Raw genomic sequence first — 25,421 nt, forward strand, 5'->3', positions numbered from 1 at the left:
TAGACACTTCAAGAATTTTATTCCAAAGGGCATCTTTTGATGTGAATTGCCGTCCTTCTTCATAAACCCCTCTTTTCAGAATTGACGAAAAGTTCTCTATTGGGTTCAGGTCAGGAGAACAAGGCGGCCAGGTCATGAGAGTTTCGTCTTTGATCCACAGAGACTCAAGGTAGGATTTGGTAGCTTTTGCAGCGTGAGATGAAGCGTTATCGTGCATAAAAGTAAGGCGTCTACGACGAAGAAGTGGAAGGTCGTCCAGCCAAGGTGACAAATGCTCCTCCAAAAACTGGATGTATGTTTGGCTGGTAAGTTTAACGCCGTCAGGCACTCTGAAGGGTCCTAAGAGTTCATCTCTAACGATTCCAGCCCAAAACATAACTCCTCCCCCTCCTTGTTGACGCCTGATATGATATGGCATAGGATCTCCCTTAGGACTCCAAACTTGAGCCCATCCATCTGGACCATCCAGCGTGGCTCTCGATTCATCCGTGAATAAAACTTGTTGAAAGTCTATTTTCATGTATTTTTGTGCCCAAGCTATGCGTTTTTTCATGTTGGTTTGGTTCAAAGGAGGTTTTGAAATGGGTTTTACGTTTCTTGTAATTTCGTTTAAAATACTACATCTTGTTTTTCTTGACATTGCAGCAACGCCAGCTTTTATAAAAATAGACCTGCTGGTGTCATTTGGGTCCTTATTGACTTCTTTGCTTATTTTTCACATGTCACGAGGAGAAATGACCTTTCTTTTGCCCTTTTCCTTACGTGGTGAAATCTTTGGCTTCTCCACAAAGGATGCCACAGTTCTTCTGATAACTGGAGAATTGTAAGACCCTCTGCAAGACCTGCGGTTATCCTGTTCTTCTCTGGTGCAGTCAATCGTCCACTTTTAGGCATTTTTAGAACTCCTGCAATAAAGCGAGAAACAGTAAAAATTCCACCTTTTTCAAAAATTGGTATAACTTTTGAACTAGTAAGAATATTTGGATAAAATTTTATAGACTAACCTGTCAAAGTGTGTTCAATGGCTGTACAAAATTTGAATTATGTTTAGTATTAAGAAAGTTATTAAATAAAATATGATCTGCAATAAAGCAAGTAACGCACTGTATATATATATATTTTAGTTCTAGCTTGATAGGTGGTCTTGACTGACATCCAAATCTGGTTGTTGTATACTCTTGAGAGGTGAGGGTGGACCATGCTTTTCTGACTGTTTCTTCCCTTGTTAGATATATTTAATATATCTTCATGTGTGAGCCTCGACTATTTTTGGTGGTTTGGGTATGATGTGTCGTCGATTACGTCAGATTATTGTCCCTTCTTCTTTGGTCCGTAGAATATAGGAACGTGGTGTATTTACCGTTCCAACAATGATGCCTTCCTGATTTGGTGGGTTGGAGTTTCTGACCCATACTCGTGTGCCATTTTCGAGTGGTTGTTGCTCTTTAGCTTCATGTGATAGGCAGTGTGTGAGTCATTGTTGAACCTTCTCGTTCTTTTCGCTCTGTCTAAAACTCAACATTGAGCCATCTTGTGTTTAGTAGATCCGGGTGAGTCGGAACGTTTGTCCAGAGGCGTCGGCCCATTAACAGTTCACTGAGGCTAAACCCACAGTCCATTGGTGTTACTCTGTGTTCAAGCAAAGAAAGATATGGGTCTTTTGCTTTCTTTAGCGTTCTTTTCATTGTTTTTACACAGGCTTCTGCAGCTCCATTGCTTTGGGAATAGCGAAGGCTGTTTGTAACATACTGAAATCCCCAGTCGTTTGCGAACTTGCCAAGGTCTTTTGAAGTGTATTAGCTTCCTGGGTCTGTTCTTAGGATGACAGGTACTCCATCTCTGGCAAAAATAGCTTTGAAGCTCTGTATTATTGCACTGGAAGTCATTGATGTAAGCATAGCGATCTCTGCATATCGACAACTATGACATTGCTGCTGCCTTTCAACTCAAACAGATCAGAGGCTAGAGTGTGCCATGGTCTTGTCGGAAGCTCAGTTGTCATGAGGGGTTCAGGCGGTTGGTGTCTTAGCTCAGCGCATTTTGGGCAGTTTTCCACAGTCCTGTCCACCATATGGATTGGCAAGCTCTTTGTCTGCACCTGGTAATTCCCTGATAACCAGAGTGGATTTTGGCGATGATAGTCGGTCTCAGTAGTGATGGGATTATGATCCATGTGCCATACATCAGTAATCCATTCTCGCATGTGATGCTGCTGCGATTGGCCCAATAGGCTTTAATTGATGCTGGAACATGATCCTTTGATCGCCAGCCGTTTCTTACATATTGTAATATGTAGTTGCTGATTTCATCAGTTTTAGTGGCTTTCTCCAACTCTTTCAGGCGTTTTTCTGTGGCAGGTAAAGATTCCATCATGGTGTGGACGAACGCTGTTGCTAACTCTTCTAGGTCCTTATCTTTTTTGGTGGGTCCATTGCCGGATACCACTGTTGACAGAGCATCAGCTGTATATAGCGAATTGTGTATGCATACTTCATTAAATGTATTCAAAACCGCTGTATGCTTGCTGGAAGTTCACTGAGGTCCTTGGTTCCTAGTAGTGGCACCAGTAGTTTGTGATCTTTCTTCACTGTTAAGTGTAGTCCAACAAGATAGTCTGAAAAGCATTCACAAGCCCATGTTATTGCTAGGGCCTCCTTTTCTATTTGAGAATAACGAGTTTCAGTTTCTGACATGGCTCGTGAAGCGTAGGCGATGGGGTGTAATTTTGTGTCATCCTGTCATACTGTAATACTGCTCCCAGCCTATTAGATGAAGCATCGCTAGAAATCAGTCTCATTTGATGGGTTGTACAGGCATAGCACAGGTGCTAAACACAATGCTTTCTTGATGGAACTGAATACATCCTGTGCTGTCCCAAACAAACACATATTTCTGAGTCCATAAATCCCTTAATGGTTTAGTCATGTCTGCTAGGTTTGGAATGAATTTTCCTAATTGATTCATCATCCTAGTAATTTGGCCAGGGTATTCTGACATCAACGTTTACCATTTACCAGTTTTAAAATATTTTATTATTCAGAAAAACCTGCAATGTTTACTAGTTTTAACTGATAAACATTAATCAGAAATTACTTTTCCAAGGCATTCATCATCAAACACAAATATCAGCTGACATAAATGTAAACAAAGACGGACAAAACTTGATTTTAATCACAATGTTTTAATTCAATTTATTCAATACAAAACTAGTGTCAACTAGTTAGACGAATGAAAAAAAAATGGTTGACACTAGCCATCACATCAAAAATCAAAAACTACATAAATACTATAGGCACCTTCACAGCTTTGTGTAAAACGTCAGCATTTTACACAATAACAGCAACGTCATCATTTTGTGTATTTACTATTTTCTGTGTCAATTTCTATGGATGGGCAGTGGCGCTATAATGGTTAAACAAAAAAAAAAACGTTACTTCCAAGTAACGTTTTTTTTGTTTTTTGTTTTTTGCTATTGGATTTTCATATTTACATTGTAAAACAAATAGATTTTTAAAACTAACTACACAAACGAGAGTTAATAAAATAAAATTTTAATGTCTTCTGCTGACACAATTATGTATATAAAGATAGTGTTGCTTAAAAAGGCCTTTTTAATTTAAAAAAAAAAAGGCGCAAACTATAAAGTTCATCCTCTTTCAATTTAAATAATCAAATCAAAATGAATTTTTTTAGGCTAATTTGGGATTTTGGATTTTGATATTAGCAAGTCATATATTGAAATATATGAATATATATTTTTTTTAATATTGGAAACCTGTTATAAAAAATCTTAGTTTAAATTGAAAGTGTTCAACTGAGCTTCAATCTATGGTCCCCCCTCGCCAAACTTTCACAAGAAACACTCGTCTAGCTGTAAACACTATCAATAATTTCCCCCACTCTTTATCTGTGCCTAAACCTAAACATAGATTCCATGAACAAAGCTTCTTTCTTAGAACTGCACGCCTGTGGAATTGTCTTCCGTTTTCCTGCTTTCCGGCTGACTACAATATGGTTGTGTTCAAGTCTAAGGTAAATAAGTTCTTGATGAGCCGTTCCATATAAGTTATTAAATTTACCAAATTTTCATTACTAATGATTACTATATTGACCAACTTCTACTGTACACTCTTTAACCCTTATCCTTGAGTGGCCTCTGGGCCTTGATAATGTGGTGATGCCTTTGTAAAAAAAAAAAAAAAAAAAAATTTCATATCGCGGAATATTGGTGTTATGGTGTTAAATGGTAATAAAATGAAAAGAACACAGGACTTTTAGAAACAAACATGTATTCTCATATTACAGGCAAGGCGGATGGAGCAATACCATTCCTTAACTGTTGGGCGTTTACACACGACCTCCTTGGCCACGTACCAATCTCTGACTCCAGGCACCAATACTCCTTACCGGAAGTGACGTCACCAGAGGAAGTGACATCATAAGATAGTCCATTAATCCCATGGAGGGGCGTCTCCAACACCACACTCCCAAGCTTTTTGTTCGTAAAAGCTGTTAGTACCTCTTCCTTTTAGGGTTTACCATCAATGGCTCAATAAATTTTCTCTTACGGAACAACTGCCATAGTTCAGGTGTTGGTTAAGGAGGTTCAAGATCAAAAGTTTCGAAAACAGTGTCTATCAACTCATCTTCGAATGGTGAACTGTTGCAGGTTTCAACTGAGTGACATCTTCTTAGTTGGTTCTGGTGACGTTTGTGGGTATATGTTGGTCGTTGGACAGTATATACCATGTCACCGACTCTCTTAGTAATTGTACCCACCTCCCAGAATGATGTGTTGTTTTTATAACTTTTGAAAAACACTCTTTCACCTGACATGAAATGTTTACTGGGTACACAAGTGGTCACTACTATCCTTGACTGTTTGGGTAAGAGCTTGCCAAATATGTATCTCACTTTCTGCGCAAACATCGTTTCTGCAGGAGAACCTGCTGTTGGTGTGTTCGGGTTGGGTGTAATCCTATATACGTGTAGAAATTGTTGAAGTGCTTCATCTGTTGGGGTCCCTTGAGCCTTCAGTGCTATTTTAAGTGTCCACAAAGAATTCCGCTTGCCCATTCGAGCTTGGATGGTATTGGGGAGTGGTGATATGATTAATTTGGAATGTATCACAAAAACTTTTGAACTTGGCAGACATAAACTAGGTTCCATTATCACTTACAATGCAATTGACTACACTGAAACGTACAAACAGATTATGTAAGAAATGTATAGTCGTTCCAGTTGTCGGTCTTCTGCACCTCAATACCTTAGGCCACTACCATTAAGTAATAATTGTCCTCATGCGGACCCGCAAAATCAATGTGCACCCTAGACCATGGCTGGTCAGTCTTCGGCCAAGGTGGTGATTTAGTTGCAAGGGCACAGCCTGTGCACGAGTCTATCCTCTCATTGATGTCCTTGTCCATTTTAGGCCAGTAGACGTAGCTCCTCATCAAACTCTTCATACAATTTTTCCCAGGATGTCCTGTGCGAAAATCCTGTAGAATTCGTTTTTGGAACATTTGGGAATCACCACTCTTTCGCCATATAGTAAAACCTCATCGCAAAGCGAAAATACTTCCGGAACATCGCCCTTTATGGCGATCTTATTGTTTATGTCACAGATGAAGTCATCCTTGTCTGCTTCCTTTTTAATCTCCGATAGAGACACCGGGAGTTCTATGATTGTGTTGCCATCATCGTTTTTATTTCCCTGTCTATCCGAAAAGTGGCAATGATGGAATCTTCAAATGGATCCCTTTTCATGTTATCAGCCTAGATAGGTTATCTGCATGGCAAATTTGTTTCGAAGGCAAGTGCTCCAGAGTGAAATCATAATTCAGTAATAATGTACCCCATCTTAACAGTCTATTAGCCGTATATGTCGGTAAGCCTTTTTTTGGAACCAAAAATCGTGAGCAACGGCTTATGATCTGCATTGTAAATTTTCTGCTGTGTAAATACTTATGAAACTTTGTCAAAGCGAATATAATACTCAAGGCTTCTTTTTCAATTTGAGAGTACTGTCTTTCGGCCATTAGTAGCGTTTTAGATGCATGTGCAATCAGTTTCCTGGTACTGTCAGAGATTATATGAAGTATGCAAACTCCCACACCAAATGAGCATGCGTCACAAGCTACTATTATTCTCAACCTTGGATCATAGCGTGTCAAAAAACAATCTGAAGTTAGCGTCTCTTTGATCTTCTCAAACGCCTTCTGGCATTCTGGCGTCCAGTCCCAGGCTTTCTCTTTCTTCAACAATTCATTTAGTGGGGCGCGCAAGTCATGCATATTCTTGATGAAGACTTGGTAGAAATTAGCCAGGCCCAGAAAGCTTTGTAGTGCTTGCACGTTATTGGGAGCAGGCATATTCTTTATGGCTTATGCCCTCTCAGGATTGAGGTGTCTACCATCTTCATCAATAATGTGACCTAAGTAACGTATTTCCTTCATCAGGAAGTCACACCTTGCTTCTTTTACTTTCAAACCGAAACTTTGAATTCTCTCAAAAACTTCATGTATGTGTTTTCGGTGCTCATATGTGAATTTACTGGCTATGACTATCATCCAAGTAGACACAAGCGAAATCAAGGCCACCCAGCATGGTGTCCATGACCTGCTGGAAAATCACAGGTGTGACCTTGACTGCGAAAGCTAACCTTTCAAACTTGTAGAGTCCCCTGTGTTTATTTATACAGAGAGGTTTTAAACATTCCACCTCGACGGGGATATGTAAATATGTGTCGCTCAAATCCTGCTTAGAAAATACTTTACCACCATTTAATTTGTTGAATATCTCCTCTGGTGTGGGGAGTGGATAGTGGTAATCTTTGAGGGCTGCGTTCATATCCGTGGAGAAATCTGCACATGCACGAATCTGGTTTGTTTTCTTTGTAAAATATATGGTAGGGGCTGCCCAATCATTGCTGTTTACTTTCGATAGTATTCCGGCCTCTTCTAGCCAATCCAATTCCTTGTTGATTTTCTCTGTTGCTACAAATGGGACGTTTCGTTTCTTAAAAACGGGCAGAGTGTTTTCTTTTAGTTCGAATCTTGCTATAGCCTTTGTACATTTTCCTAGTCGTGGTGAGAATACTTCTGGAAATTCCACTTTTAACTCGTCCTTCAATTGTTGCGCCTCCGTAGACGAGTCTTCTACCCTATGACAGAATTTATTCATAGGTTGGTCCCACAATTCGTTGCAGTACTTTGTAAAAACATTGACTCGACCAATGTTTCCCGCCGCAGCGATAACACAGGCTTGCAGGGGAACCGGGTCTTGTAACTGGGTTGTACTTATTAGGTGTAGCTTTTTCGGGATGAGTATTTTTCTGGTCTGAAGGTCGTCCTTCTAATGAATGTTGCGCCTGACTCCTCGACGTGTCTCGAGTTGTTCGTTACGCAGACTACCCGATGACAATCCTCTGCCAACTTCTGGAGGGTAAGGCCCTGTTCGAGGCAGAAGAGAAAGTTGTTCCATCCTCTTTCCCAAATTTCACTACTGTGCACGTTTTAACTCTTATCGTCGAGTTGATCCTCGAGTTGCCTATTGGCCTTGAAAAGTGCTAATATAGAGAGAAGAGAAACAGGGTGAGAGAGAGAGAAGATAAAGAGTGAGAGAGAGAGAGAGAGGCAGAAGAGAAAGTTGTTCCATCCTCTTTCCCAAATTTGACTACTGTACCCGTTTGAACTCTCATCGTCGAGTTGATGCTCGAGTTGCCTATTGGCCTTGATAAGTGCTAATATAGAGAGAAGAGAAACGGGTAGAGAGAGAAGATAAAGAGTGTGAAAGAGAGGCAGAAGAGAAAGTTGTTCCATCCTCTTTCCCAAATTTGAATACTGTGCACATTTGAACTCTCACCGTCGAGTTGATCCTCGAGTTGCCTATTGGCCTTGATAAGTGCTAATATAGAGAGAAGAGAAACAGGGGTAGAGAGAGAGAGGGGGAGAAGATAAAGAGTGTGAGAGAGAGGCAGAAGAGAAAGTTGTTCCATCCTCTTTCCCAAATTTGAATACTGTGCACGTTTGAACTCTCATCGTCGAGTTGATCCTCGAGTTGCCTATTAGTCTTGATAAGTACTAATATAGAGAGAAGAGAAACAGGGTGTGAGAGAGAGAGGCAGAAGAGAAAGTTGTTCCATCCTCTTTCCCAAATTTGAATACTGTGCACGTTTGAACTCTCATCGTTGAGTTGATCCTCGAGTTTCCTATTGGTCTTGATAAGTGCTAATATAGAGAGAAGAGAAACAGGGTGAGAGGGAGAGAAGATAAAGAGTGTGAGAGAGAGGCAGAAGAGAAAGTTGTTCAATCCTCTTTCCCAAATTTGAATACTGTGCACGTTTGAACTCTCATGGTCGAGTTGATCCTCGAGTTGCCTATTGGCCTTGATAGGTGCTAATATAGAGAGAAGAGAAACAGGGGTAGAGAGAGAGAGAGAGAAGATAAAGAGTGAGATAGAGGCAGAAGAGAAAGTTGTTCCATCCTCTTTCCCAAATTTGACTACTGTGCCCGTTTGAACTCTCATCGTCGACTTGATCCTCGAGTTGCCTATTGACCTTGATAAGTGCTAATATAGAGAGAAAAGAAACAGGGGTAGAGAGAGAGAGAAGATAAAGAGTGTGAGAGAGAGGCAGAAGAGAAAGTTGTTCCATCCTCTTTCCCAAATTACACTACTGTGCACGTTTGAACTCTCATCCTCGAGTTTATCCTCGAGTTGCCTATTGGCCTTGATAAGTGCTAATATAGAGAGAAAAGAAACAGGGGTAGAGAGAGAGAGAAGATAAAGAGTGTGAGAGAGAGGCAGAAGAGAAAGTTGTTCCATCCTCTTTCCCAAATTTGAATACTGTGCACATTTGAACTCTCACCGTCGAGTTGATCCTCAAGTTGCCTATTGGCCTTGATAAGTGCTAATATAGAGAGAAGAGAAACAGGGGTAGAGAGAGAGAGAGAAGATAAAGAGTGTGAGAGAGAGGCAGAAGAGAAAGTTGTTCCATCCTCTTTCCCAAATTTTAATACTGTGCACGTTTGAACTCTCATCGTCGAGTTGATCCTCGAGTTGCCTATTGGCCTTGATAAGTGCTAATATAGAGAGAAAAGAAACAGGGGTAGAGAGAGAGAAGATAAAGAGTGTGAGAGAGAGGCAGAAGAGAAAGTTGTTCCATCCTCTTTCCCAAATTTGAATACTGTGCACATTTGAACTCTCATCGTCGAGTTGATCCTCGAGTTGCCTATTGGCCTTGATAAGTGATAATATAGAGAGAAGAGAAACAGGGTGAGAGAGAGAGAGGCAGAAGAGAAAGTTGTTCCATCCTCTTTCCCAAATTTGAATACTGTGCACGTTTGAACTCTCAATGTCGAGTTGATCCTTGAGTTGCCTATTGGCCTTGATAAGTGCTAATATAGAGAGAAGAGAAACAGGGTGAGAGAGAGAGAGAAGATAAAGAGTGTGAGAGAGAGGCAGAAGAGAAAGTTGTTCCATCCTCTTTCCCAAATTTGAATACTGTGCACGTTTGAACTCTCAATGTCGAGTTGATCCTCGAGTTGCCTATTGGCCTTGATAGGTGCTAATATAGAGAGAAGAGAAACAGGGTGAGAGAGAGAGAGAGAGAGAGAGAGCTTCTAATATAGATAGAAGGGAAAGAGGGTGAGAGAGAGAGAGAGAAGAGAGTGAGAGAGAGAAATATGGTGAGTCGAGTTGATCCTCGAGTTGCCTATTGGCCTTGATAAGTGCTAATATAGAGAGAAGAGAAACAGGGTGAGAGAGAGAGAGAGAAGAGAGTGAGAGAGAGAAATATGGTGAGTCGAGTTGATCCTCGAGTTGCCTATTGGCCTTGATAAGTGCTAATATAGATAGAAGGGAAAGAGGGTGAGAGAGAGTAGATAAAGAGGGTGAGAGAGAGAAAGAGAAGAGAAAGAGGTCTAGAGAGATAAGAGAGAGAGAGAGAAATATGGTGAGTATCGGTGAAAAAAGTTTACAATTGTTCGCCATTAGTGGATGTTGACGTCACGTCACGTGACATGACTAAGCGTTTTTTTTTTTACGTATGAATAACATTTTTTGTTTTAATTATAAAGTCTACACTTAATTTTATAGAAAATAATGTATATATAATAGAAAATAAAAATTACTGGTTTTGTTGGATTCAAGTGGATCCCCCCCTCCAGTTTAAGAGATAGGAGGTCACGTGGTAATATACAAAATGGCTAGCGTAAATATGAAGATCGGTTTTATTATCGACGAATATTTTGAAAGCTGAATTTTTTTATTCCTGTACATTTTTTCCTGACATTTTTCGTTAAAACTCTTGTATACAATACTCCGCTGATGAAGAAAAGCTGCAAAGGACGATGAGATAAGTAATGCCTTCCAAAGATGAATGCTGCTAGACCGGGAGTCCTCATGGAGTTCATTGTGCATAACCGTCCAAATGGCGGACAAAGGACAGGTCGAAATATAGACATTAACTTTGCCTCTGAGAGACATTATGAGTAACGATGAAAGTCAATTAATTCACAGAGCACAACAGTGTGCGATGAATAAAATATTTCGCCCAACACAAGGGCATTTTTGTTTGCAAATGATAATAACATTACACCCCACATTAGGGCATTATGCGTCTCAATGAGACAATGGGTTTTGAGACTACAAGCCACGAATGATTTTTTGTACATCCATCTTGACCTGTTGTCTCTGGGAAAACTGGATCTGAAAAGATAAACTTGGCTCCAAGAATACCCTTGGCAGTTAATAAGAGCAAGCAATCTGATAGGTTAAAACAAAATCGTGGACGGTCAAACCAACCAATGAGAAGCCTGCTTATTTCTGCAGAATTTCTTGCAAGCAACTTTTTTGAGAAAGATAAAAGCCTGAATTTTATATGAAAAGCAGAATAATATAAAACTTTTTGGTGTTTGTGTACTTTTACCATTGCGCTATTTTTAAATAGTTTTTTCTAGTTAAATTCACGCTTCACAATATCTTTTTTTTTATTATTAAATTGTTAGGTGGAAACACAGAATAGTTACAAAACACCATCCTCTCTCCATGTTAAGAATGGCTTTCAAAATATTATTTTAGAACAGTGGCAAAAGTATACTACTATTTTTTTATATAATTTAAAATTTTCCCTCCCCCAAAAAATACCATTCACCGCCATTTTTATCTTGATGGATAAAACATTTGAAAAAATTTTTTTAAAGATTTTTGAACCAATTAATATTTTTTCTTTTTTTTGTCTAAATAAGATTCAGGATTATTTGCTATAAGAATATGCAAAAATATTATAACATAAGTACCTGAATTTCAAATAATTACAAATTTTATCTCACTGTATAGATTTCGCATGGCGAAATTTTAAAAAAATTTAATGATAGTTTGAAAGAAATTACGCTAGCTTTGATAGGACTAAATAAGCTCATTTAGTCTTGTAAATTTCCATGTATTTTTAACGTTTGTTTTGATGATTAAGTGAAGGGTTTAATTCTTTTTATCATAAGAGATATATATATATATATATATATATATATATATATTTGTTGCTTACTTAGCCCCCTAAGTTAACCAACGTGGAGGCCGACTAGTACCAGATGAGTGATCATTTTGGGAATGCTGGGTACCGTATGTGTTGAGGACAACTCCTGTATCTAGTATCATGTTTGGTCGTCTTGACCCTGTCTTGCTATCATGACCAAGTGTTTCTGGACGATAGAATGTGGTAGATGCAAAGGTCCCCCACATTAAGCACAAGTCACAGCAAAAAGGAAAAGAGGGAGATAACAACTGTTCGTAAATACAAACAACTGTATTTAGGCCTTTAAGGAAACACCATTCCTAGCTGGAGGACCATCATCATGCCAGGTTTAGTCATGATCGGTCCGGTGGTGTGACCTGTACACATACACACATACAATTACTACTTTATATATAAATCCATATATTGTTATATTATATATAAATCCATATATTGTTATATTATATATAAATCCATATATTGTTATATTATATATAAACCCATATATTGTTATATATATTATATATAAATCCATGTCTTGTTATATTATATATAAATGTATATATTGTTTTATTTATATATATATATACACACACACTAGCGGTATTATCCAGCCTTGCTCCAGGGTTGCTTTGATGCCTGTTTTATACTTATTTTGTTCTGTATTTTTGGTAATTCTAATATTTTTTTTTCTTTTTTTTTTTTTTTTTTTTTTTTTCTATTTCCTGTAATTCTAAAAGTAAATTTCGGTTATATTGACACCTTACTGATCAACGTAGCCTCCACACAGTGGATGTAGCGTGCCAGCAATAATCCAATTTTTCTGATTTGGCCCCTGAGCAGCTATTCTTCTAGCTCAAAACCAACTACTTTGGCAAGGTTTTAGGGGCCATGATCTCTTGAACCGTATGCTAAAGAAACCACAGGATCAACATCGACTATTCGCTGTAAGAATTTATGTGGTTTTCGCTGTATAGTTCTACAATTAGTCAACTGTGTCGAAAAATTCCTTATCTTATGTTGCCGGGCATACTACTTGTGCTTGGTTGTTCGGGCCTCGGTTTTGTTAAACCGACATATAAGAAATCTCTGAATCACATTTATATATAAATGTGTGTAGACTGTTTTATAATTTCTTCGGATCTGTTGCTTGTTCAATAGACATTTAAAAACAGAAACATAATTTACTTTTGCACTGCTAAAAAACATGTAAATTTTCAAGTCTTATAAAATTCTTTGCAGTTAATAAAAAAAAAATTAAGAACTTTACATGCGGAGTTTGAACCTACAGACCACATCATGCAAAAAAAAACCCCCAAAGAACATGCTATCAACTTACCCACAGTTTCCATTGTTCTATCTTTGTTAATAAGTGTCGACATGGCCAAAATGACATTACCTATGATAAATTACAATAACAATTTCGATTTTCAATAATCTGTAATTATCAGGGGGTAATCTTAGAAAAAAATAAATAAATGACTCTCAGACTTATAAGTTTTGTAAATTTTAAAGAAAATCTGTTCAGCTGTTTCAGAGTCTATAAGAAATGAATTCACACACACACACACAAAGTTGTATTTATATAACGGTAGCGATAAAGATATTTATATATTGTTATATATTATATATATATATATATATATATATATATATATATATATATATATATATTAGCATTACAAGTTGATTTTTTTCTTTTTAGATAATTGTTATTTTATCAACTTGCATGAAAAGAGCTATGTAAAAAATGCTTAAAACCGTTTGAATTATGCAAATACTATCAGGAGTTCAAAGGTTATGAGAATTTTTAGTACCAAAATTTATGCTTTTCCGTGGACATTTTTCTTTTGAAAAAGTTGGTTAAATTATGGACCTCAACATTTCATGAAATTCGGTAATTTCACCACCATTTATTTATTTTTCAAGCTATTCTCATGAAACTTGGCACTCTTATGTAAAATTGTGTGCTCTTTCTGATTATGCAGTCAAATCTGATGTATCTCTTAAACCATGAATTATAAATTAAGATGTACAAATTTCAATTTCTTTTTTTTTTTTTTTAACTGGCGCATGGTATCATACAGTGGGTGTCTATTCATAAACAAAACCAAGTATTATTGTGATATTTGAATATAGCTTTATTGAAAGTAGGTATTTACCTGCCTCCCCACCAAAGGAGAGCTTAATCTGGAGTGTAGCCATTACAAGTTGATTTTTTTTCTAAAGAGAATTCATGGCCGGTATTTACTACTCCTCTCAAAGAAAAAAAAAATGAGTAAATATGAATTAATCTCAGAAATAAAACAAAGAAAATTTTCATATAGATTTTGGATTTCTGTAAAAGATGGAAATTCCTATAGTCAACCAGAACTTATGCATTTTGGGACGAGTCCAATTTTCAATTTTGTAAATCCTCTCTATCTGGCCCAAAATATAGCCCTATTTTCTGAGATGCAACCATAAATCGTACTCTACATGAATCCTTGATGTAGCTTTCACAGTACCAAGATACCAGGAATCCTGATAAGCAACAACTATATTCACCAGCTGATGGTAATTTTTGTCATTTCTATTCTGTTGTTTTACTGAAAATTCAACTATGTAAGCAAAGAAATAAAAATGGTAATTTTTTACCTTGTTTCCACTTTAACATTTAAAATGATTAGTTTTATAGATTTAAGGGTATGCTGAAAACAAATATTGCATTTAAATTTTCTGCAAATAAGTAGTTTTCCGGATATTAAGCAATGTCATTTCTTATGTTATCTCTGGTGACCATCTTGGTATGCGCGAGTGCGCAAGAAACTGTGCAAACACACGTACCAAGATGACCACCAGTAATAACATAAGAAATGATATTAACTAATATCCTGAAAGCTACTTATTTGCAGAAATTTAAATGCGATGTTCATTTTCAGCATACCCAAAAACCTTAAGATAGTGTTTTTAAAGAAAAATGTTAAGGTGGAAACAAGGTAAAAATTTACAAAATGCATCACAATGAAATTTTTTATCAAACCGCCTAATTATTATTATTTAGATATCTTCAATTAAAAAAAAACTGGTTTGTCGAAAAAATGGTCTTAACAGCGATGGTTAGCGCATCGTTTCCTTTTAAGTGATTTGAATTTCTATAAAAGATAACATTTTAAAGAAATTTCCGCACAATTAATACTTATCAAATATTTACATATTATACATGAAAATAATTCTGAAACTATTATCTATATGAAAATGGATGATATATACTGATTTATCTCATCAATTTTGAGATATTCTTCGTCAACTTTTTGCTCAGTCATAACTTTGCTTCCTGTGGTTGTAAAAATAAAAATCAAACACCAGTAGAGATGGACTTCTTTGTTTATATAGCCTGTAAAATTTCATCCATATCCAATCAAATTTAACCCCACAAATATGTATCCAAATGTAACCTATAAAATGTAAATATTGAAAAAACAGTTTCCCTTTTTGCTGTCGTCATTTTTTACCGTTTCTCATTTTTAGCTTGGAGCATAAAAATATTGAATGCATAAAAGAAAAATAAATTAACATCATTGGAATGGTTATTCTCTTTCCATCAATGTAATTCTTTTAAAAATTGACCAACAAATAAAAAAGATATGACTTGTTGAAGTACATTAGGTATGTAGTATTGTCGATGTCCATGAAAATACAGCATACGCTTGTAATGCTAATTATATGTATATGATGTTTCTGAATTTTTGAGATGAGGATTGGTTATTTGCATTATTATTCATCGGACTACTGTTCTCATCTTCAGTGTGATTTTCACAACGTTTTAGTCCATATAACCTCCGACCTTCTTCAGGTGTATCTTGTCGAACTCTGGAATATTTCTGTCGAACTTGGGAATTTGGGCGGAATTTCGAGCAGAACCCTTTATTTACTTCACGGGAGGAAGCGTGCTCTTGTTCCATCTCGATAGAGGTCCTAAATAATTCGCAAATGTATTTTTCAATCGCCCACACTGAGGATTGAACCTTGAACCTTCAGGAGAATATCACTTTCACAATTGATTTTCCGGTCTTGGATATGACCTTAAACTATATCCGATGGTGAGGTCTCAGCTTGCAGGCTTTTGGGGAGTGTGGAGCCACCCCTTAATTGACATTGCTCCCAGGTCCACTCTGACCCGGAGTGGTAGTACCTGTTAGAGTCCCAAACGATGGGTTAAATAAAAACCGATTTGAAAAAAACAAATATATTCTATTAAAAAACTTTTCTTCAAAAATCACTGGATTCAGCATTAAATAACCTGAAAAGAGTTGATATGCTGTAAACCAACCAACAATTGATTTTTCCCAGTACTCTAACCACTGCGCCACGGGTCCTTGCGGAAAATTCTAGTACGAATTTTAGGAGCCCTTTTTTTTTTTTTTTTTTTACATAGGCATCACCACATTATCAAGGCCAAGAGGCCACTCAAGGATAAGGGTTAAAGAGTGTACAGTAGAAATTGGACAATATAGTAATCATTAGTAATAAAAATTTGGTAAATTTGATAACTTATATGGAACGGCTCATCAAGAACTTATTTACGTTAGACTTGAAGACAACCATATTGTAGTCAGCCGGAAAGCAGGAAAACGGAAGACAATTCCACAGGCGAAAGAAGCTTTCTTCATGGAATCTATGTTTAGGTTTAGGCACAGATAAAGAGTGGGGGGAATTATTGATAGTGTTTACAGCTGGACGAGTGTTTCTTGTGAAAGTTTGGCGAGGGGGGACCATAGATTGAAGCTCAGTCGAACATTTTCCATGAAAATAACGATACATCAGAGACAAACTCGCAACATCTCTTCTGTGAGATAGAGGTTGCAAGGAAGAGAAAAGGACATCTCCTACGAGGCTACGAAGTCTATTTTGAACTCTATCAAGGCAGGACAAGTCCTTTCTAGCAGCTCCTGCCCAGATGTGGCAACAGTATTCCATCCTTGGATGTACCTGGCTCTTATATAGAGAATAGCATCAGCAGTGAGATATCTACCGGATCGATAGAAAGATCCCACCATTTTTCCAGCGGCCTTGGCAACAGATTTGATGTACGTATTCCATTTAAGATCAGGAGTAATGGTCAAGCCAAGAAGCTTGTCAAAACTTGAGGCCTCCTGAAGACGAGAGCCATTCATTTCAATTGATGCCAGATGTGGATTAGAATGATGATGATGTAAAGAGAGAAGCTTGGTTTTAGATGCATTAAAAGTAACCAGCCACTCCTTACCCCATTGTACTACGTGCTCCAGATCAGAGGAGAGAGAATTGGAGAGAACTTGGTCGTTTACTGTCTTAGATGTGGTACCATAAATGGTAGTGTTGTCAGCATAAATGTCTACAAATGATGTAAGGATGTGATTTGGAAGATCATTAATGTAGATCAGGAAAATAGTTGAGGGACACCGGCATTAATACTGTGAGCTTCTGATTTTTGCCCCTCAACTACTACTCTTATGAACCTATCAGAAAGAAATAATTTAATAATTGAGAAGACATTTCCAGCAATACCATAGCTAGAGATCTTATGAAGTAAACCTTTATGCCATACCCTATCAAAAGCCTTAGATATGTCGAGAGCAATTGCCCTAGAAAGGTTGCCTTCGTCGAGAGATTTGCTAATCCTATGAGATATAACTGTAAGCACATCTGCTGTAGATCTAGCAGAACGGAAACCATATTGAGTGTCACTAAGAAGGTTATTTTTGTTGAGATGGTTGATTACTTCTGTATTTAACAGATTCCAGCAACTTACTCATGACGCAGAGGAGACTTATTGGCCTGTACTGAGAGGGGGATGAGCGATCACCTGAATTCTTAAATACAGGGCATACTGATGAGATTTTCCAGGGAGATGGGAAACTATTCTCTTTAAGACAACGTTTAAACAGTTTTGTAAGTATGGGCGCTAGTTCAGGTTGAAGTTTTTTGAGTACTATAATTGGAATACCGTCAGGGCCAGTTGCTTTACTGGAATCAAGGTTTTTGATTAGCTTGGCAACATCACATACAGATATACATATATCACATAGCGTGTTTTCTGATACAGGAGGAAATATTGGGGGTTGGCAGCCTTGATCGCAAAGGGTAGAATTAGCTGCAAAGGTCTTGACAAAGAGTTTGGCTTTGTCTGATGCTGACGAGATTACCTCAGGTCCATTGATAATAGTTGGGATGGAGCACACGCTTCTGTTCAGAATTCTGTTTGCAATTTGCCAAAACTGGTGGGAACCAAGCCGCTGCTCAGCTACTTTGGACTTAACAGATTGAGCATACAACTCTCTTGCATTCTTTATTACTTTCTTACAATGGTTGCTGGCGGTCCTGAAAGCGGCTTTAGTTTCCATACATCTATTACATTGGAAACAGTGGAAAAAGTGATTTCTGTGCGCAATTAAATTCCTCACTTCAGTTTACATTTTGGAGACGGACGTGTTTTTGTTGAGATAAGTGATTTCAATTTTAATCATACTTTTTATTTTTAGATTCAAATATTAATAACTCCATTTTATTTCAGCCTTAAAAAAAAACAATTGGGATGCTGAAAACATACACAGTAAAACACTGTGTATGTTTTCAGCGTCCCAATTGTTTTTGTTTTGTTTTTTTTTGCGTTTAAATTAAAAGGTATATCAAAATTTGAATTTAACTTGAAGTATTATGGCATCTATTCAGTGCAAATTTACCTATAAGTATAACAAACTACTTATATAATTCAATGGCTGTAAGTTTGTTTTTTTTGTTCAAAAATAAGCAATTATAAACAGAACAACTCATAGAAATCTATCTATATTCTTTTTTCATTTTAATATTTTATTTTTTTTTTTTACATAGGAATCACGACTTATCAAGGCCCGGAGGCCACTTGAAGATAAGAGTTAATGGGTATACATTAGTCAATGTGATTATAGCGTAGTAAACATAGGTTGTGGGAATTTTGTAAATTGGATTACTTAGCCAGACGGTTCATCAAGAACTTGTTTACGTTGGACTTAAAGATAACCATATAGTAGTCAGCTGGAAAGCAGGCAATTGAAAGAGAGTTCTACAGGCGTGCAGTTCTAAGAAAGAAACTTTGTTTATGGAATCTACATTTAGGTTTAGACACAGATAAAGAGTGTGCAAAATTATTGATAGTGGTTTTGGCTAGACGAGTGTTTTTTTGTGAAAGTTTGACGAGGGAGGACCATAGATTGAAGCTCAGCTGAGAACCTGCCATGAAAATAACGATAAAACGGAGACATGCTCGCAACGTCTCTTCTGTGGGAAAGAGGTTGCAGGGAAGAGAAAAGGGTATCCCCCACTAAGCTACAAAGTCTATTTGAACTCTATCAGGGCAGGATAAGCTGCTTCTAGCAGCTCCTACCCAGATGTGTACTCCATTGTTGGCCGTACTTGGCTTTTATATGGGTAGAGAATATTATCAGGAGTGAGATATCTACTGGATCGGTAGAAAGGATCCCACCATTTTTCCAGCGACCTTGGCAATGGATTTGATATACGTGTTCCATTTCAGGTCAGGAGTAAAGGTCAAGCCCAGAAGTTTGTCAAAACATGAAGCCTCTCCAAAACGAGAGCCATTCATTTCAATCGATGCCAGATTGACATCAGTGTAGATGGTGTAGAGATAGAAGCTTGGTTTTAGATGCATTAAAAGTAACCAGCCACCTCTTTCCCCATTGTACCGCATGCTCAAGATCAAAGGAGAGAGAATCAGAGAGAACTTGGTCGTTTATGGTCTTTAATGTGCTACCATAGATTGTAGTGTTGTCAGCATAAATGTCTACGAATGACGTAAGGATGTGATTTGGAAGATCATTAATGTAGATCAGGAAGAGAGTTGGGCCCAGGATGAACCCCTGAGGGACTCCAGCATTAATACTAAGAGCTTCTGATTTTTGCCCATCAACCACTACTCTTATTAACCTATCAGAGAGAAATGATTTAATAACTGAGAAGGCCTTTGATATGTCGAGCAATTGCTCTAGAGAGGAAGCCTCCATCGAGAGATTCGCTAATCCTATGAGAAATAACTGTAAGCACGTCTGCTGTAGATCTAGCAGAATGGAAACCATATTGCATGTCACTAAGAAGGTTGTTTTTGCTGAGATGTTGACTACTTCTCTATTTAATACAGATTCCAGCAGCTTACTTATGATGCACACGAGATTTACTGGTCTGTATTGAGAGGGAGATGAATGATCATGTCAATTCTTAAATACAGGGCATACTGACAAGATTTTCCAAGGTGTTGGGAAGCATTTCTCCTTAAGACAACGCTTAAATAAATTTGTAAGTATGGGCGTGTTGTGGGGGAATCACCCTCCAAATGGACTGTTCTATCCATTATATAAACTATAGACCTTTTGATCCCAGGTGTGGATTAAACACCAGAGCGATCCTCGCCTGCTCGGTGACGTTTACTACTTTTTTCAGTTGTAATCTTTTTACATTGTTGTTCCAGTAATACATTGTTTAAACTCTATTCCGTTGTTCTGTTTTCTTTGTGGCTTATTGCAAGCCATAACACTGGCGACATTGGATTCGGAGAATGTACTCGCGTTTAAAAAGTGTTCTAAAAAACTAAACACTGACGACATTGGATTCAAGGAGCATACTAAAATCGAAACCAGTAACGACATTGAAAAAAAAATACTTGCGTTGAAATAGTATTCTAAAAATACTAACGACATTGGACTCAAATGTTATCAAGCCTAAAGAAGTGTCTAACATAACACTTGCAACTGAAAGGTTCACGGTAACTAAAAAAAAACCCCAAAAACCGCAGATTATTACAGAAAAAAAAAAGAGTTGAAAAGAAAAAAGTTTGTCACGACTTTCAAAGCGCTGTACTTTTGCAAAAAGAAAAAGGTTCGTTGCGACTTAGAAAGGTAAATTTTTATACTTTTGGAAAAAGAATTTGCCACTTGTGGTTTTCACTGCGGGCGTTATTTCTTTTTTTCTCTGGAGAAAAATATACACTTGATTTTCTTTTCTTTAGACAATGAACTTTTTATATATTCGTTTTTTTCTGTTCGTTTTATTGTCTGGAGGAAGAAATAAGAAAGAATAAAACGGTTTTGTAAAATTCAGCGAACGTTTTGAAATTGCTAATGCTGACAAAGCAAAATGGACGAATTGAAAGTAGCATTGGAACATTTAACCAAGTTGCATATCGATGCCGCAAAGCGTCAGGCACGAACTGAGGAACAGCAAAAGGAACTGCAAGAACAGTTAGCAAAATGTCAAATACGAACCGAGGAACAGCAAAAGGAAGTTCAAAAACAGTTAGTCAAACGTCAATTACGAACAGAGGAATTGCTGACAGAAATTGTTAATAATGTGAAAGCAAGTCAGCATTTTCTCAGAATAAAATATGGACCATGATAGACAATTTTAAAGACGAGGAAGAGGAAAAATCATTCACAGCGTATTTTCGGCGTTATGAAGATTTTTTTAATATTGACTGCAGCAACTGGTCTGATCAAAAGAAAACCAGACTTCTACTACGAAAATTGGAAACGGCTGAGCATGATAAATTTGTGGATTACATCTTGTCTCGGAAAACAGTAGATTTATTATTCAATGAGATGGTAAATTTGTTAATAAAACTTTTCTTGCCGAAAACGTCTCTATTCCATAAGCGTTGGTGATGTTTGAATGTGGTAAAAGACGATAATTACGATTTTTCCACCTATGCAGCTGTAGTGAACAAGCACTGTAATGACTTTAAGTTGTCTGAACTAACAGCAGACAATTTTAAATGTCTTGTGTTTGCGCAAGGGTTAACCTTGGGAAAACATGCGGAAATCAAGTGCAGAGTCCTTACAAAATTAGAAAATGAACCAAACTTAACACTTCAAAAATTGACTGAGGATTGTCAAAAAGTAGAAATTATAAAAAAAAAAAAAGCTGCAAGAAATATCGAAGCAGGCATCGCAAATATAAAAAAAGTAACTAAGAAAAAGCTGTCAAAATGGTACACAGACACTAACCACCAAAACTCAGAAAAACTAAAAGCGCCGAGTGCTTGCTTCAGATGTGGTGGAATACATTGGGTAAGGGATTGCCTATTTTTAACTAAAAGATGCCATTTATGCAATAAGATCGGTCATAAGTTTGCACTGTAGGAAAACTCAGAATAGAAGCCGTGTACGTCAAACCAGAACTAAGGATGTCGTAGATGAAAATCTACGCAAATATGTAACGGTTAACATTTTCGCAGGGCTATTTAATTCCAATTAGACAGTGGATCGGATCTTTCAATAATAAATCTCAAAACGTGAAAAATATTACGAAAGCCGACTATGTTAAAAACTAACATAACAGCGACGGCCGTTAATGGTATGAAAATTCATTTTGAAGGTGAATTAATTACAAACGTCACTTTACGAGGGAAAACAAAAAAATTAAGATTGTATGTGCTAAAAGATAGTGAGAACCTGTTCGGTTCTGACAGCATGGAGGAGTTTCGTCTCTGAGATCTTCCTATATCCACATTCTGCAAGAAAATAGATACTTGCCCAGCAGAAACTGAGAAACTTATAACTTGTTTTAAAAAAGAGTTCACAAACGTATTTACTCCTGGCCTGGGGAGATGTACAAAAATGACCGCAGATTTTAAGTTGAAACCTGCCACACAACTGGTGTTTAAAAAGAAACGTAATGTCCCGTTCGCTTCCCTGAACAAAATAAATCAGGAACTAGACAGATTAGAAAGCATCAGTATACTGGCTAAAATTGAATATGGTGAGTGGGCTGCTCCAGCAGTTTACGTAAAGAAAAGGTCCGGGGAAATATGCGTTTACGCCGACTTCGCGACCGAACTCACCAGATCCTTAGAAGATTTTCACTATCTATTACCTAGTCCAGAAAAAGTGTTCACAAAATTAAATGGCGGTAAGTTTTTTTCTAAGATCGACCTAAGCGACGCTTACTTACAGATTCCGGTAAACGACAAAAGCGCTAACCTCCTCTGTATTAACACTCATCAGGGTTTGTACAGATACGAAAGACTCGTGTTTGGTGTCAAGGTTGCATCCGCAATATTCCAGCAAGTAATGGATACTATGCTGTCCGGCTTGGACACCGCAATCGCATATCTTCATGACATTATCATAGCGAGCAAAAGTAGGGAGGAACATGAAAAACATATCAGACAAGTATTCAGTCGAATACAAGATTATGGATTTAAGATCAAAGTAGATAAAAGTGAGTTATTTTTACAAACAATTAAATACCTGGGTCAAATAATCGATAAAGATGGCAGACACGCAAACCCAGATAGGGTGACCGCTATTAAAGAAATGCCGGCACCAGTAAACATAACTCAGTTACAGAGTTTTTTAGGTTTGGCAAATTATTACCAGGGATTCATCCCAAATATGCACAAATTGCATGCACCACTTAATGAATTGCTGAAAAAGGATAAGGCTTGGGAGTGGACAGAAGATTGCCAGACATCATTCCAAGAAATAAAAAGAATTCTGACTTCAAAACTATTCCTAGCGCATTTCAACCCGCAGTTGGACATAATAGTAGCTAGCGACGCTAGTCAATATGGTGTCGGAGCATGCATGTTACATCGAATGCTGGATGGCTCGAAACAGCTTATTGCTTTTGTATCATGGACTCTCTTGCCAGCGGAAAAGAATTATTCTCAGATCGAGAAAGAGGCCCTAGGAATTATGTTTGCAGTTTCAAAGTTCCACCAGTTCTTGTACGGAAGACATTTTTTTCTACAAACTGACCTTAAGCTGTTGATATCCATTTTTAGATCAAAAAAAGGACTTCCAACATTCACTGTGAACTGACTATTAAGATGGGGAACTATTCTGCTGAACTATAATTTTACAATTCAATTTCTCCCCTCAAAACAACTAGCCCATGCAGACGGTCTATCGAGACTGATTCCGGCCAAAGTGGAACCTTTTGGAGATTCAGTAATCGTGGCACTATGTATTAATAGTGATGTAAAAACCATGATAAACAATGTTATCCGCGAACTGCCGGTCACACTTCAGGAAATTAAGTCAGAATTCCTAAATGACAATTTCATTCAAACCACGAAGCAGAAATTAGCACTGTGTGACACCAGTTCAGACATTTTTTCTGGTTGCGACGAAATAGTTATATGGTGGAACCCTTCAAAAAAGAATTCTCAGGGATTTTCACATGGGACATCCAGGAATAAACAGAATGAAAAACCTAATGGGAAGTTTTGTTTATTGGCCAGCTATGGACCAAGATATTTCCGACATGGTGAACAGATGCAAAGGCTGTGCTTTGGCTGCAAAAGCACCACCGATAACATATAAACCTTGGCCTAAGGCTGAACAACCATGGTCAAGCATCCACATCGATTATGCGGGACCTGTGGAGGATTTTTACTACCTGATAGTAGTTGACTCTTACTCTAAATGGCCAGAGGTACTAAAATGCAAAAAACCGACCACAGCAACAATGACAAATTTTTTATTGGAATTGTTTGCTTGGTTTGGGGTTGTAGACTGTTTGGTTAGCGACAACGCTACACAATTCACCTCGACAAACTTCAGAGAATTCTGCGAGACGTATCAAGTCAAGTCGATATGCTTTAAAGGCCATTAAAAAAGGCGTCCGGTACACCAACAGAAGAGGCCCTTCAGCGATTTCTTTAGGTTTACAGAATCATGAGAAATCTGAACAAACCAGATGCAGGATCCCTAGCAGAAATCATGTTTGGACGGAAAATAAAATTCGTATTTGATAAACTACCCAAACACATAGTACACAACAGAACCTCTACAATGCCAATGAAACGGTTTAACAATATACTTTCATAGAAATGTTTCTGTTATGTCACAAAAAACTATTTTCTTTACGTCACAAGTGTCACACTCATACATTAATTCCATAGTTAATATAACATACTGACCTAACGGGTCATGGGGTGTCTAGTTATTACTATATATTAATGTATATCTATCTCTGTACTTATTACTTGTATATATTAATGTTTTTACTTATTACTTGTATATATTATCTATTGTTTATAATTACTGGTTCCCATATCGTATTGGTTTACTTAGCAGTGGGTTATTCCCCAGCATATGTGCTGCTTCTTTCAGTCATCCTACTCTCCACCGTTCCTTAATTTTTATTTTGTCTCATAATGGTAGATGGTTTCTCTTTTCTTTCCAGATATGGTCTCCACATACTACAGCTTTTCGATGTTCTTCTAACCATACTTTCAACAGATGATACATTTCACCTCTGTATAGTTTTCCACATTTACATGGGATTTCATATACACTGTTCTTAGTCATGATTCTTTCTGTGGGGTGCTTGGTCCTCACCAGCTGTTTCCAGAGAGTTGAATCACTCCTGAATGCTGTTCTGATGGATTACATATTTGTCGAAATTCCATCAAAATTCCTGAGTTTGACAGAAACATTCCCGAGTTCGACAAGATACACCTGGAGATGGTTGGAGGTTATATCGACCGAAACATTGTGAAAATCACACTCAAGATGAGAACAGTAGTCTGATGAATAAGACAAATAACCAATCCTCATTTCAAAAATTCAGAGACGTCATATCAGTTCGGTACGGACCCGAAATAATACAAAAATGGAAACAAATCGAAAAACTCTACCAAAAACTGACAAGGATGACTAACCGCCTCACATTCCTATCCCGGTGCCGTGATCCTTAGCTAGTACCACCAGGCTTAACATTGAAACTACCAATCAGCTCCAGACGGACACAAAATATCGCAAAACAAGTAGGGCATGAACTCGTCTGAGACAGAATCCATAACAGTCGGTTGAAGAAACATCAATTACAGACCAAAATTTCAAACAACCTTACCCCATTCCTGGAGAGTGTATTTTGGATTGATAACAAAACC

General features: G+C 37.5%; 1 protein-coding gene across 1 annotated transcript in view; it reads left to right on the forward strand.

Moving 5' to 3' along the window:
- Positions 1 to 25,421, forward strand: part of LOC145268924 (uncharacterized) — a 156,935-nt gene that overhangs the window by 17,173 nt on the left and 114,341 nt on the right. The gene's annotated exons all lie outside the window — the stretch shown is intronic.

The sequence above is a fragment of the Euprymna scolopes genome, chromosome 4 (assembly GCF_053919585.1).
Source record: "Euprymna scolopes isolate OS-2025 chromosome 4, ASM5391958v1, whole genome shotgun sequence".
In the NCBI taxonomy this organism is placed as follows: Eukaryota; Metazoa; Mollusca; class Cephalopoda; order Sepiida; family Sepiolidae; genus Euprymna; species Euprymna scolopes.